This window comes from Gymnogyps californianus, unplaced genomic scaffold, assembly GCF_018139145.2.
Source record: "Gymnogyps californianus isolate 813 unplaced genomic scaffold, ASM1813914v2 HiC_scaffold_39, whole genome shotgun sequence".
Classification (NCBI taxonomy): domain Eukaryota; kingdom Metazoa; phylum Chordata; class Aves; order Accipitriformes; family Cathartidae; genus Gymnogyps; species Gymnogyps californianus.
The window spans coordinates 503,738-518,220 of NW_026114279.1; the positions used below are offsets into that span (position 1 = coordinate 503,738).

The following is a 14,483-nucleotide window of genomic DNA, read 5'->3' on the forward strand; positions in this document are numbered from 1 at the left end:
TATATTACTACATTTGGAAAGATAACAAAAGACCAACCAGAAAATGTTTACAGAAATAAAAGAAGACAGTAAAAATAATATGAGATGACACAATTTGCAGGTACAAGTAAATTGATTACTCATAGGTTATTGTAAATGGCTAAATAAAGGTAAACACTTCAATGCCTAATTTATTTCTTTATTTTGTATACACAGAAAAAAGGCCCTTAAGACTTATTTTTTAAGAAACAAGCAAGTTTTCATTAAAATTTCTGCAGTGAAACAGCCCTGGGTTTTAGTCTGAGGAAATTAAAATAAATGTGTTCACAACATAACCCCACATGTATCAAATGAGATAAAAAACACATTTAGTCAAACATCTAGTCTCCAGCAGTGTCCAGTATGATGATGATATGATATGATAATAAGAAAACGACAAGCAATATTTTTCCAGACTATTAATCTAGCCCAGGGACTTCCTGAATCCAAGGTGCTTGCTTTGTGCTTAATGTGGCCCTCAGTGGATTTTTTTCCCCTCCTACAGATTTGTGTGATCACTTTTTAAACTCAGATTGTTCAGGTAATGAACAATACCGAACATACTTAGGGAACTGGAGCCAAATTTATGAATAAAATACAGGCACAACTGAAAAATATAATACTGGTAGATTATTAACTTTGCATGTTTTTCCATTGGTTTATTTTGGCATTTCACTCGTGGTACGCTATGATATCGTATATAAACTTTAAGATATCAGAAAGATAAAATCCTCACAAAGAAAGGTAGGAAAAACTTTTAACACTGTGGCTAGTGTAAAGACAATCAGTAATGCCAGACACTTGTCATACTCCTGCTCTGAAGACACTGAGTACCTGTCATCTCAGGCAGTGAGTATGATTTACGTTTTTTGAGGGACATGGTATCTGAGTGTAAGCCATTTGCTAAGAGCAATTTGAAGCTAATTGTTTCTGAAGAAAAAAATCGGGTCTTAAACATGGAGTTGCACCAAGAAAGATGGGCCATGGTTTCAAAAAATGAGAATGTGTGATCTAATTCATGCAATATATGTTGATGTTAATTATAGAGAAATATAATGTTTAATAGGTTCTCAGCATAATTAAATTAGTTTGAATTAAAATATATCTTTAATGAGTATTAAATCTTGCTTTTGTTATTCATACATATACAATTATTTCACTAGCTTTAAAAGTTAAAGCCTTAAAATATGTAGCACAGAACAGAGTTGACAAGCTAAAATCAAGAATAGTTAACGTATGTGCTTACTAGGCAACTTAGAAGGAAACTATCAAAACTCTACTATATGTGTTACTTTTCACCTTTAGATTCCCTGCTGGTTTTTTTACTTAGAATGGCAGTGAACTCAAAGGTGGACTCTGGTGTCTAGCTCCCTTAATTGTTTTGGAAAATCCTGTACTGTACATTCATTTTAATATATCTGTTACAGTAAATGGAGCCTTTATATATAAACTTGGGTTCTTAACTTAAGCAACCTTCATCTATGAATAAGCTCTATTTTAGTTAGCAAAATATGCCCTATATATATATAAAAATATTTAAATCAGTGTAGTTACTTAGCTTGAAAACCTAATGTAATTTTGCAGTTCTGTTGTCTCACTTGGAAGAAGGGTTTTAGTGAGATGTCAAATTCAGGAGATACAAAGACATATGCTTAACTTCAGTAACACTTTAACTCTGCTTATTTAAGTGCTAAATGTCTGCAGTTACGAATGTCATTAGATTGATGCAGCTGTCTCTAGTGTAGGCGAGTGAATAGTTTCCTTAAATATAGAAGAGGCTGTAGTAACTTCTTGATTTTACCTTTACATGAACCCAAAAGGGCTTGACAGCTTTCTAAAGTCAGACCTAGTGAAATGATGTGCAAAATACATATAGTAATTTCTTAAGCTACTTCTGAAATACAGCAATTGCTCTTTAACTGCCACGTGAGACAACTGTTGAGAATAGAAGAATATTGTCTTCCACCACCCTGTTGTTCACACCCCAGGAAAGTAATAACTTTTGTTAAGATTTGGTTTTTGTGAATGTTTGGTTTCTCTCCCACTTCCATTTGCAAAAAGCAAACAGTCCTACTACAGGACATTTAGAGTTGATCAGGAACTGAGTTGTATGTCTCTTCCAGAAGATTTGAAACAAACTGAATAATTTAAGGAAGAAAGGAAACCATAGGAGAGAACAACTGCAACAGTATCACAAGTTGGCAAATTTGATGAGAAAAGACAGGTGGAAAAACATGTGTGCAGAGAACAAGAATACCATAAGTAGGGAAAGGATTTTATTTTTATTTTTGTAGTAGTTGGCTCTATCCATGTGTTGCTTTTCTTTACAGTATCTTGACAGTTCCTTTTTGAATGACAGTTGGAAGGAGGGAAAGAAAACACTGCATTTCTAATCATCTCTATGTTGTTGTTCCTATTTCTTATTTGAGGCTGGTTTAACTACTTATTTTCATCCTGGAATAAACCTGAAGAAAATCCATTCTTACAGCATCAAACTCTATGAGAAGCTGGAAGAAGAGACTGGACAGGTAATCTCCTTAACCTTTTAAGTATTAATTCAGATCAATATTAATCTTACTAATAGTCTTACCAAAATGTTTGGAGTTGACAAGTTGTATATACGTGTGTTCGTGACTGTCATAAGGCTCCTCTTTTATTGAAATATATTCTCCTGCCTGCATATCTATGCTATAGTCTGGTGCTTAGTCACTAAATATTTTAGATGGTTTCACAGATCCCTCTTGTCGTGGTTTAACCGCAGCCAGCAACTAAGCACCACGCAGCTGCTTCCCCCTCCCCCCTCCCAGTGGGGTGAGGAGGAGGAAAGAGAAAAAAAGTAAAAACTCATGGGTTGAGATAAGAACAGTTTAATAACTAAAGTAAAATATAATACTAACAATAGTAATAATGAAATATAATAATAATAATAGTAATGAAAAGGAATATAACAAAAAAGGAAGGGAGGGAAGGAAAAAAAAAAAACCCCAAAAAAACCAGTGATGCACAATGCAATTGCTCACCACCCGCTGACCGATGCCCAGTTAGTTCCCGAGCCGTGATCCACGCCTCCCGGCCAACTCCCCCCTGTTTATATACTGGGCATGACGTTCCATGGTATGCAATACCCCTTTGGCTAGTTCAGGTCAGCTGCCCCGGCTATGCTCCCTCCCAGCTTCTTGCACACCTGCTTGCTGGCAGAGCATGGGAGACTGAAAAGTCCTTGGCTTAAGATAAGCGCTACTTAGCAACAACTAAAACATCATTGTGTTATCAACATCATTCTCACACTAAATCCAAAACACAGCACTGTACCAGCTACTAAGAAGAAAGTTAACTCTGTCCAAGCCGAAACCAGGACAATATCCACCCCTTATTCTATACCATTTACGTTATGCCCAGATCCCACACTTTCCGATACATTTCAAATTAATCACCATCACCTTTCCTGTCTTTTAATATATACATATAGATATCATTCCCGCGGTCTATGGGCCATCTCTGTCCAACATCTGTTGAGTTCATTCAGTCCATGACTTTGGGCTCCATCTGTCATAACAGTCTGTCTGGGCAGGAGGGATGATGCAAAGTCCGCTCAGTCGGCAGAACAGGATTGGGCTTCGGTGTGATGTGGCAGGCAGGTGACATTGGGCGCAGCAGGAGGATGGTGTGTGGTGTTGGATTGTTGCATGCTGCAGTCAGTCCTGGTTCCATCACTACTGTGCTTCACTCAGTTTTGTCAAAGTTCATTCTTCATTAGTCTAAGTAATTCTTACTGTAATACCATTGATATAGCACATAACAATTATAATAATGATGACATACGGTGGCAAGATTATATAGCAATCAACATCATACAATTTGATCTATTGGCTGTTCTCACCTAAAATCAAATCCCCTTGAGGCACACATCGGACTTCCCCATCCTTCCGCATCACCCACCAAGTGCACCCAGGCCCTTGAGCAAAAGCAATCCCACGAATGGGTTTGCCTTTGCCTGAGGCAGGAGTAACCCAGACTGTCTTCCCTAGCATATTTTTTATGTGCACTACAGGGACTTTATCCCCTTCTACAGTACATAGAAGTTCTGATTGGGCAGGGCCAGCTCGATTGGCAGATCCTCTGGTGTTGACTAACCAGGTGGCCTTTGCTAGATGTGTATCCCAATGTTTGAAAGTCCCATCCCCCATTGCTTTCAATGTAGTCTTTAACAACCCATTGTATCGCTCGATTTTCCCAGAGGCTGGTGCATGATAGGGGATGTGATACACCCACTCAATGCCGTGCTCTTTGGCCCAGGTGTCTATGAGGTTGTTCTGGAAATGAGTCCCATTGTCTGACTCAATTCTTTCTGGGGTGCCATGTCACCATAAGACTTGCTTTTCAAGGCCCAGGATAGTGTTCCAGGCAGTGGCATGGGGCACGGGATATGTTTCCAGCCAGCCGGTGGTTGCTTCCACCATTGTAAGCACATGGCGCTTGCCTTGGCGGGTTTGTGGGAGTGTGATATAGTCAATCTGCCAGGCCTCCCCATATTTTTATTTCAGCCATCGTCCTCCATACCAAAGAGGCTTTAACTGCTTGGCTTGCTTGATTGCAGCGCATGTTTCACATTCATGGATAACCTGTGCGATAGTGTCCATGGTCAGGTCCACCCCTCGATCACGAGCCCATCTATATGTTGCATCTCTTCCCTGATGGCCTGAGGTGTCGTGGGCCCACCAAGCCATGAATAATTCACCCTTATGCTGCCAATCCAGATCTACCTGAGCTACTTCAATCCTAGCAGCCTTGTCTGCCTGCTGGCTGTTTTGATGTTCTTCAGTGGCCCGACTCTTAGGTACATGGGCATCTACATGATGTACTTTCACAACCAGGTTCTCTAGCCGGGCAGCAATATCTTGCCACAATGGGGCAGCCCAGATGGGTTTACCTCTGCGTTGCCAGTTACTCCGCTTCCACTGCTGCAACCACCCCCACAGAGCATTTGCCACCATCCATGAGTCAGTATAGAGATAAAGTATTGGCCATTTTTCTTGTTCAGCAATGTCTAAAGCCAGCTGGATGGCTTTCACCTCTGCAAACTGACTCGATTCACCTTCTCCTTCTGCAGTTTCTGCAACTTGGCGCATAGGACTCCATACAGCCGCCTTCCACCTCCGATGCTTTCCCACAATGCGACAGGACCCATCAGTGAACAGGGCATATTGCCTCTCATGTTCGGGCAGTTTATTATACAGTGGGGCCTCTTCAGCACCCATCACCTCCTCCTCTGCTGATATTCCAACATCTTTGCCTTCTGGCCAGTCTGTGATCACTTCTAAAATTCCTGGGTGACTGGGGTTTCCTATTGGAGTTTGTTGTGTGATCAGTGCAACCCACTTATTCCATGTAGCATCAGTTGTATGATGTGTAGAGGGGACCTTCCCTTTGAACATCCAGCCCAGCACTGGCAGTCAGGGTGCTAAGAGGAGCTGTGTTTCAGTACCAACCACTTCTGAAGCAGCTCCAACTCCTTCATATGCTGCTAATATCTCCTTTTCAGTTGGAGTATAGCGGGCCTCAGATCCTCGATATCCCCGACTCCAAAACCCTAGAGGTTGACCTCGGGTCTCCCCAGGTGCTTTCTGCCAGAGACTCCAGGTAGGGCCATTCTCCCCGGCTGCGGTGTAGAGCACATTTTTAACATCTGGTCCTGCCTGGACTGGCCCAAGGGCTACTGCATGAACTATCTCCCGTTTAATCTGTTCAAAGGCTTGTTGTTGTTCAGGGCCCCATTTAAAATTGTTCCTCTTCCGGGTCACTTGATAGAGAGGGCTTACAATCAGACTATAATTTGGAATATGCATTCTCCAAAAACCCACAACACCTAAGAAAGCTTGTGTTTCCTGTTTACTAGTCAGTGGAGACATAGCTGCTATTTTGTTGATCACATCCATTGGGATGTGACGACATCCATCTTGCCATTTCATTCCTAAAAACTGAATCTCCTGTGCGGGTCCCTTCACCTTACTCTGTTTTATGGCAAAACCAGCCTTCAGAAGGATTTGGATTATTTTTTCCCCTTTCTCAAAAACCTCTTCTGCTGTGTTGCCCCATACGATGATGTCATCAATGTATTGCAGGTGTTCTGGAGCTCCACCTTTTTCCAGTGCAGTCTGGATTAGTCCATGGCAAATGGTGGGGCTGTGTTTCCACCCCTGGGGCAGTCGATTCCAGGTGTACTGGACGCTCCTCCAAGTGAAAGCAAACTGTGGCTGGCACTCTGCTGCCAAAGGGATTGAGAAAAATGCATTAGGAATATCAATTGTGGCATACCACTTGGCTGCCTTTGACTCCAGTTCATATTGAAGTTCTAGCATGTCTGGCACAGCCACACTCAGCGGTGGTGTGACTTCATTCAGGCCACGATAGTCTACTGTTAGTCTCCATTCTCCATTAGACTTTCGCACTGGCCATATGGGGCTGTTAAAGGGTGAGTGAGTCCTGCTGATCACTCCTTGGCTCTCCAGTCGACGAATCAGCTTATGGATGGGAATCAGGGAGCCTCAGTTGGTGCGATATTGCCGCCGGTGCACCCTTGTGGTAGTGATCGGCACCTGTTGTTCTTTGACCCTCAGCAACCCCACAACCGAAGGGTCCTCAGAGAGACCAGGCAAGGTGGACAACTGTTTAATTTCCTCCGTCTCCAAGGCAGCTATACCAAAGGCCCACTGATACCCCTTTGGGTCCTTGAAATACCCTCTCCTGAGATAGTCTATGCCAAGAATGCATGGGGCCTCTGGGCCAGTCACAATGGGGTGTTTCTGCCACTCATTCCCAGTTAGGCTTATTTCAGCCTCCAATACAGTTAGCTGTTGAGATCCCCCTGTCACCCCAGAAATACAAATGGGTTCTACCCCTTAATAGCTTGATGGCATTAGAGTACACTGTGCACCGGTGTCTACTAGGGCTTTATACTCCTGTGGGTGTGATGTGCCAGGCCATCGAATCCACACAGTCCAGTAAACCCAGTTGTCCCTCTCCTCTGCCTGGCTGGAGGCAGGGCCCGGTCGTAAGATTCTCCACTCACTCTTTGTAAAGATGGATTAGAATTCCTTCTCATAGGATCAGGAGTAAGAGCAGCCCTTCCACTCTGTCTGCCACACCGCTCGCAGTGCTCACTGGAGCCTGAAGCAACCATTTTCCTGGAAGAACCCTCATTTGTGTTTGTTTTTCCTTGCAATTCACGTACCCGTGCATCTAGGACGGAGGTAGTTTTTCTATCCCACTTCATCATATCCTCTCCGTGCTCACGCAGGTAAGACCACAGGGTACCCCGTGGTGTATACCTTCTCTCTCCTCTCTCTTGAGCATAGGGACGCTTATTCCTAATAGCTGAGATATTGGTCCGTGCAGGTGGGAGGCAGAACTTATCCTCAAATCGCTGGAACTCTTGGGACAGTTTCTCGGCTAGTATGTCTGGCAGTTTCTCCACAGCCGCGACGAGGGAGGAAGTGAGACTTTCTTCATATTGCCGAAGTCGGCGAGCCAATTCATCTACTGTTGGTCCCTCCTCGTCTTTCCAGTCCATTACTGCCAATGCATTGGCATATGACGATGGTGCACTTCGTACAAACTTCCGCCACATGGGTTGTGCGCATTGGACTTCATCTGGATCTGGGGGCAACCGCCCATCATCTGGGTCATAATAAACCATCTCCCGCACAGCTAATTCCCTCAGGTACTGGATACCACTTTCCATGGTGGTCCACTTGCCTGGGTGACATACAACATCTTCCTTGAAGGGGTACCTTTCCCTCACGCCTGATAGAAGTTGCCTCCAGAGGCTGAGGGCTTGTGTTTTTTTTCCAATCGCCTTGTCAATGCCCCCTTCCCTAGAAAGGGATCCCAATTGCTTGGCTTCCTTACCCTCTAATTCCAAGCTACCGGCCCCATTATCCCAGCATCGGAGCAGCCAGGTGATAATGTGCTCGCCTGGATGACAGCTGAAATCTTTTCGCATATCTCGCATCTCACTTGGGGATAGGGATCGAGTGATTATCTCCGGTTCTGCCTCTTCCTCCTGTTCTCGTGATGACCCTGCTTCACCTTCATCCTTTGCTAAGCGAGCTGTCTTTTTTGAGTATTTCTTCTTCTGTACATGGGCAACTGATACCGGCATGGGTTGGTTCTCTGGTTCAGCTGCAGTGCCTGTCACAGGCGTTGCAGTAACCGTAGTACCTGTTGCCGGGGTCGGAGGGGCTGCAGTGCCTGTCACGGGGGTCGAAGTGGCTGCAGTGCCTGTCACGGGGGTCGAAGTGGCTGCAGTGTCTGTCACGGGGGTCGGAGTGGCTGCAGCATCTGTTGCTGGGGTCGGAGTGGCTGCAGTGCCTGTTGCTGGGGCTGGAGGGGCTGCAGTGGCTGTCATTTTGTTGTCAGATCCAGAGACCTTCTCTTCCCCTTGAATAGTGTTAAACAGAGCTCGGTAGGCATGAGCCAGGCCCCAGCACATTGCAGTGATTTGTGTCTCCCTGGAATTGTCGGGGTGACAGCATACTTTTTCCAAATGTTCTACTAGTTTTTCAGGATTCTGCACTTGTTCAAGGGTGAAGTTCCAAAACACTGGAGGTGCCCACCGTCCTAGGCATTTACCCATGCTACCCCACACACCCTGCCACTCATAACTCTGCAGCTTTGGGGCAGATCTCTTTGGGGCAGATCTCTTACATAGTTGTTTAACCCTGAACAAGACCTGAACCACATTCAGGAACATGCTAGTTCCTAGCAATAGAACCATGTTAGTTTCAACATTCCAAAGATATTCAAAATTTTCAAAATTCTCAAACACTACTGTAATTAGCCTGGAGGAGGAGAAGGGGAAGGTGAAGGAAGGTGTCTCCCCCATAGATTGGCTCTCCGAGGAGAAAAGGTAAAGGGTGTAATTATTAACAGTTTCCGCTAGATAGCTCCCGAAGTACGGAGATAACGGCAATGCTGAGTACAAATACCGGATTAGTCCCACGACCGATAATTTTATCGTACCATAAACCAGTGTTACATAGTAAAGCAAAGCGAAAACCTTAATCCACCTCACCTTATGGGTGATAAGCAGCAGCACAGGGACTATATACGGCAAGCGAGGTGATACATAACACAACTCTAACAACGAACGGCACAACTCTAAGAGCCAATAACCCAACATTGTGACCAGCGACTACTAAACTAATACAATACAACAAATAACAAATTTGTTTTAACATGCACTGGTCAGATCTGTTGTTATCTCAACCCTTTACGCCCCACATTGGGCGCCAAAAGGGCTGTCGTGGTTTAACCCCAGCCAGCAACTAAGCACCACGCAGCAGCTTCCCCCTTCCCCCTCCCAGTGGGGTGAGGAGGAGGAAAGAGAAAAAAAGTAAAAACTCATGGGTTGAGATAAGAACAGTTTAATAACTAAAGTAAAATATAATACTAACAATAGTAATAATGAAATATAATAATAGTAATGAAAAGGAATATAACAAAAAAGGAAGGGAGGGAAGGAAACCCCCCCCCCAAAAAAAAAAACCAGTGATGCACAATGCAATTGCTCACCACCTGCTGACCGATGCCCAGTTAGTTCCCGAGCCGCGATCCGCGCCTCCCGGCCAACTCCCCCCTGTTTATATACTGGGCATGACATTCCATGGTATGGAATACCCCTTTGGCTAGTTCAGGTCAGCTGCCCTGGCTATGCTCCCTCCCAGCTTCTTGCACACCTGCTTGCTGGCAGAGCATGGGAGACTGAAAAGTCCTTGGCTTAAGATAAGCGCTACTTAGCAACAACTAAAACATCATTGTGGTATCAACATCATTCTCACACTAAATCCAAAACACAGCACTGTACCAGATACTAAGAAGAAAGTTAACTCTGTCCAAGCCGAAACCAGGACACCTCTAAAGTTTAAGAAAATTGTTTTCATCATACATCTCAGAAGCTCAGCAGACTGAGAGTCTGCAACTTTTGCTTGCTATAGGAGTTAAAATAGCATCCAGGATCTGGAATGAACAGATTGACTATGATACATTCCTGCTTTAAACATATCTGCTTAAAAATTCATATGATATGATGCTGTCTGTACTTGAGAAGATTGCTGCAATTCTTCCCATCCCTTTCAGAGATGTGTTTTTATTTAGTGACTTAAGGAATGGGTATGCAGAGAAACACAGGAGTCGTCTTTTTTATCTGGCATCATTCAGTCATATAGATTTCATTTACTAAACTCATGCTTGCTGCAGCAGAAATTGCATGATCCTGACTGTACTAGTCTACAAACTTGATAATTGTCATAAAATGCTTTTTTCTTCATTCTACTGCTCAGCTAGATAAGATGCTACAGGAGATTATCCTTGTGAGTTCTACTAAAAGACTTATTCAGCCATATTAATGTCCTATGAGGTAACACAGAAAAGATGAAGTAAATAATGTATACCAGAAAGTGAGCACTCATTGTCCAGCTATATAAGGATTTCTAGTTTATTAAAAAGACAAAAAAGGAGAGGGGTTATTCATTGTGTCAATAAATGTTCTTAGTTAAATTTATTCTGCAGCATCTCAATAGAAAATTATGCAGGTGATAGACTTTAATATAAACTATTATATATTTATTTTCAGATGTATCTGATTATATTTTTGAAAGTGTGCAAGTCCATAAATTCAAATATTAATAAAATCTTAATAAAATAATAGTATAATGACATTCAATAAAAGCTTTTTACAACTATTTTGAAGATAGTATGTATTAAGTTAGGGAGTTAATTTGATAACATTTTTTTAAATTCTATTTTCTCTAGGAGTTTACATCTAAGTCCGGTTCCTTCAAGGGCACCTAACTTATTTGAGTCTCTTTTCAGTGATGTTAGTGGCAAAATTCCTGTAGACTTCCCATAGCATAGGAACATGCATTTATGGAGATAAATAAAGGTTCTTGCAGTAATTGACTTTTGCTCTTTTTGTTTTAGGCTGTGGGGTTTCATCAGCCTGGCAGCATCAGAATTGCTTCAACCCCTACTAGGGTGGATGAATTCAAATACCAAATGACTCGTGCTGATTGGCACCCAACAGAGCAGTACCTAATCACGCCTGAGAAAGTACAAGAACTATTTCCCTTATTGAACATGGATATGGTAAAGAACCTAATTTTATGAAAAATAACTTCCATTGCAATTAAATATTGGTCTATCAGATATGTAGACCTAAGGTCTGATCTTTTATACAAATCGTACAAGAAATTCTTGTTTTTCAGTGAAAAAAAGATGCATTATAAACTAAAATCACTCACATGCAATTTAGTGCATACTTTATGCCGGTATGCATACTATTAATTATAATATATATATAATATTATAATATTAAAGCATTGCAACCTTTCATCACATGGGAGAACTGAGGAATTTTACTTCCTTAGACCACTGTTAAGCTGGCTAGCCGTAGCCTTTATATTATTATATGTTTTTAAAATTTGTTTTGATTTGTCTTCTTAAGGTTTACTGTATTCAAGAAATAAAGCATTTTTAAAACAAAATTAGTTAATTTTGATAAATTTTAATTTCTTTCATTTTGTGTGATTTTACCTCTTAGGTTTTAGCTGGCCTGTATAACCCTGGAGATGGTCATATTGATCCCTATTCTCTCATTATGGCCTTGGCTGCAGGAGCCAGAAAATATGGTGCCCAATTAAATTACCCTGTCCAAGTGACTAATCTGAACTCCCGATCAGATGGGACATGGGAAGTTGAAACTCCACTTGGAGTAATTCAAGCAAAGAGAATTGTGAATACTGCAGGTAGGATTTAACATAAGCATTTGTATACTCTTCAGATTTACAAACTAGCTGACACAGAGCATCTGTACTGAATTTTGTGGATTACAGGAATAAGTAATATATGTTTTTGAATATTCATTTGGTTTGTGGTAAAATGTACTTTGCGCATATTACTTTACAGTATTGTGAAAATTTAGCTCTTAAGTTAATTGTCCTTGACTGGGCATTAATGATATTTCTTTCTGGTTTATCTCCAACAGTTACTAGTCAGACTGTCTTGTTAGATTTTAGAAGCAGAAGAGACCTTTACTGGTCTACAGTAAGTTGTGTAGAAGAGACAGGCTACTGTCTATGCATATTGTTCTCTAAAATCTTATGAGAGCTACTTAGGAAGGGAGATGTGATGTACAAATGAAGTAGAAATGTCTTCACTGTTTTTTCAGAGACTGAGGATTTGCAGCAAGTAAGATAACCCTGCCTATTTCACTATTATCTTTCTCTAAGATTTAACTCTATCCACATATCCTTGAAACAGAAGATTTTTGTTGCCCTTTGATTAGTATTTTAAACATGTACTTGGCTTAACAATACATTTTTCCATGTAATAAAAATTTCCTAACTCAAAGGAGCTTGTATTTACATATGCAATTTTTATTCTTCATTGTGTTAAAGAAGTCAAACTGATGTTTCTGCTTCAAAGAGCTTTTGGGCAAGAGTCCTTCAGATTTGTTTTTGTTTTCCTAAACAAGTTGATAGGTCTAAAAACCTGTATTCAAAATAAACTTCATTTATTTTTACACTGCTTTATATAAATTATAGAAAACTATATTATTGGTGAAACTGTTGGCACCTCCCACATGAAGCGTGCCTGATACTTCCTAGTAGAAGACTTTCTGTTTTCAATTGTTTGAAAACGTACTGAATATTTACCATTTGGATGAAATTTTTGCATACTCTGTCTGCCTCAAACTGAATTATAACTGCATTTTTGGGGCATGAAAGAGTCTTTCATACATCCTATCTCAGGGAATAATCAGGTTTCAGTAGGAAGCTGTGATGGCTCAAGAGGACTTTCTCTTCTTGCTCAGACGGGACAAGTGAACTGAGAGCAAGGATATGTCTTTATAATTCCTTTTTACATCTGTGTAGTGGAAAAGAAAAAAGCATCTATTTCTAGTGCAAAGCAGATAAAATGAAGAAGCTGAGTGAGGCAGGGATTCTTCTTGTTGGTGGGTAGAATAACCATGGCTGACAGTTGGAATGATGAGTGAGTTGGACTGGAAGGGGAATAGACTGGGAGAGTGAAATGCTTGGGAAAGATGCCTGGAAGTGGTTGGGAGCACTGGCAGTAAGTGGAAAAATTATGTCTGTGCCAGGTGCCCACCAAGCCACTCTATCACACCCCCTCCTCAACTGGGGAGAGAAAATACGACAAAAGGCTTGTGGGTTAAGATAAGGACAGGGAGATCACTCAACAATTACCGTCACGGGCAAAACAGACTCGACTCGGGGAAATTAATTTAATTTATTACCAGTCAAAATCAGAGTAGGATAATGATAAATAAGAACAAATCTAAAAACACCTTCCCTCCCCACCCCTCTCTTCTTCCCGGGCTCAACTTCACTCTTGACTTTTCTGCCTCCTCCCCCTGAGCGGCACAGGGGGATGGGGAATGGGGGTTGTAGTCAGTTCATTACGCCTTGTCTCTGCCACTCCTTCCTCCTCACACTCTTCCCCTGCTCCAGCGTGGGGTCCCTCCCACAGGAGACAGTCCTCCATGAACTGCTCCAATGTGGGTCCTTCCCATGGGCTTCAGTTCTTCATGAACTGCTCCAGCATGGGTCCCATCCACGGGATGCAGTTCTTCAGGAACAGACTGCTCCAGCGTGGGTCCCCCATGGGGTCACAGGTCCTGCCAGAAAACCTGCTCCAGTGTGGGCTCCTGTCCCGTGGAGAGCCCACATATCTGCTCCACCATGGACCTCCATGGGCTGCAGGGGGACAACCTGCCTCACCATGGTCTTCACCATGGGCTGCAGGAGAATCTCTGCTCCGATGCCTGGAGCACCTCCTCCCCCTCCTTCTTCACTGACCTTGGTGTCTGCAGAGTTGTTTCTCTCACATATTCTCACTCCTCTCTTCCGGCTGCTGTTGCGCAGCAGTTTTTCCCCTTCTTAAATATGTTATCCCAGAGGTGCTACCACTGTTGCTGATTGGCTCGGCTTTGGCCAGCGGTGGGTCTGTCTTGGAGCCAGCTGGCATTGGCTCTGTCAAACATAGGGGAAGCTTCTGGCATCTTCTCACAGAAGCCACCCCTGTAACCCTCCTGCTACCAAAACCTTGTCACGTAAATCCAATACAATGTGCTAGAGGACTTGCTGAATAAGGAAGCTCAAACTGGGGGGGACTGTGGGGATGGCAGCAGTGGGGATGACACCAGGGAGAGGGATAGCAGAAAGGGATCTGACATGTTTCATTAAGGGAACTGGAGCTGGAGCTTTTTGAACAAAAAAGTTTAGGAAGGATACTTGAGGACTGGTTGTGTGTGAATCTGGGACTGGAAAATTGAGGCTGCCTGAGCTGTCTGAGGATGAAAGACTGGCAAGGTAGCAAGGGAAAGGTAGATGTGAGTAGATTGGAAGGAAGAGAAGGCAGGTGGGACAGGATTTGACAAAGGAGGG

The 14,483-nt window shown here is 42.6% G+C and overlaps 1 pseudogene; it reads left to right on the forward strand.

Annotated features, from left to right (window-relative positions):
* The window catches only part of LOC127028686 (dimethylglycine dehydrogenase, mitochondrial-like), a 61,829-nt pseudogene that overhangs the window by 8,278 nt on the left and 39,068 nt on the right, over window positions 1–14,483 (forward strand).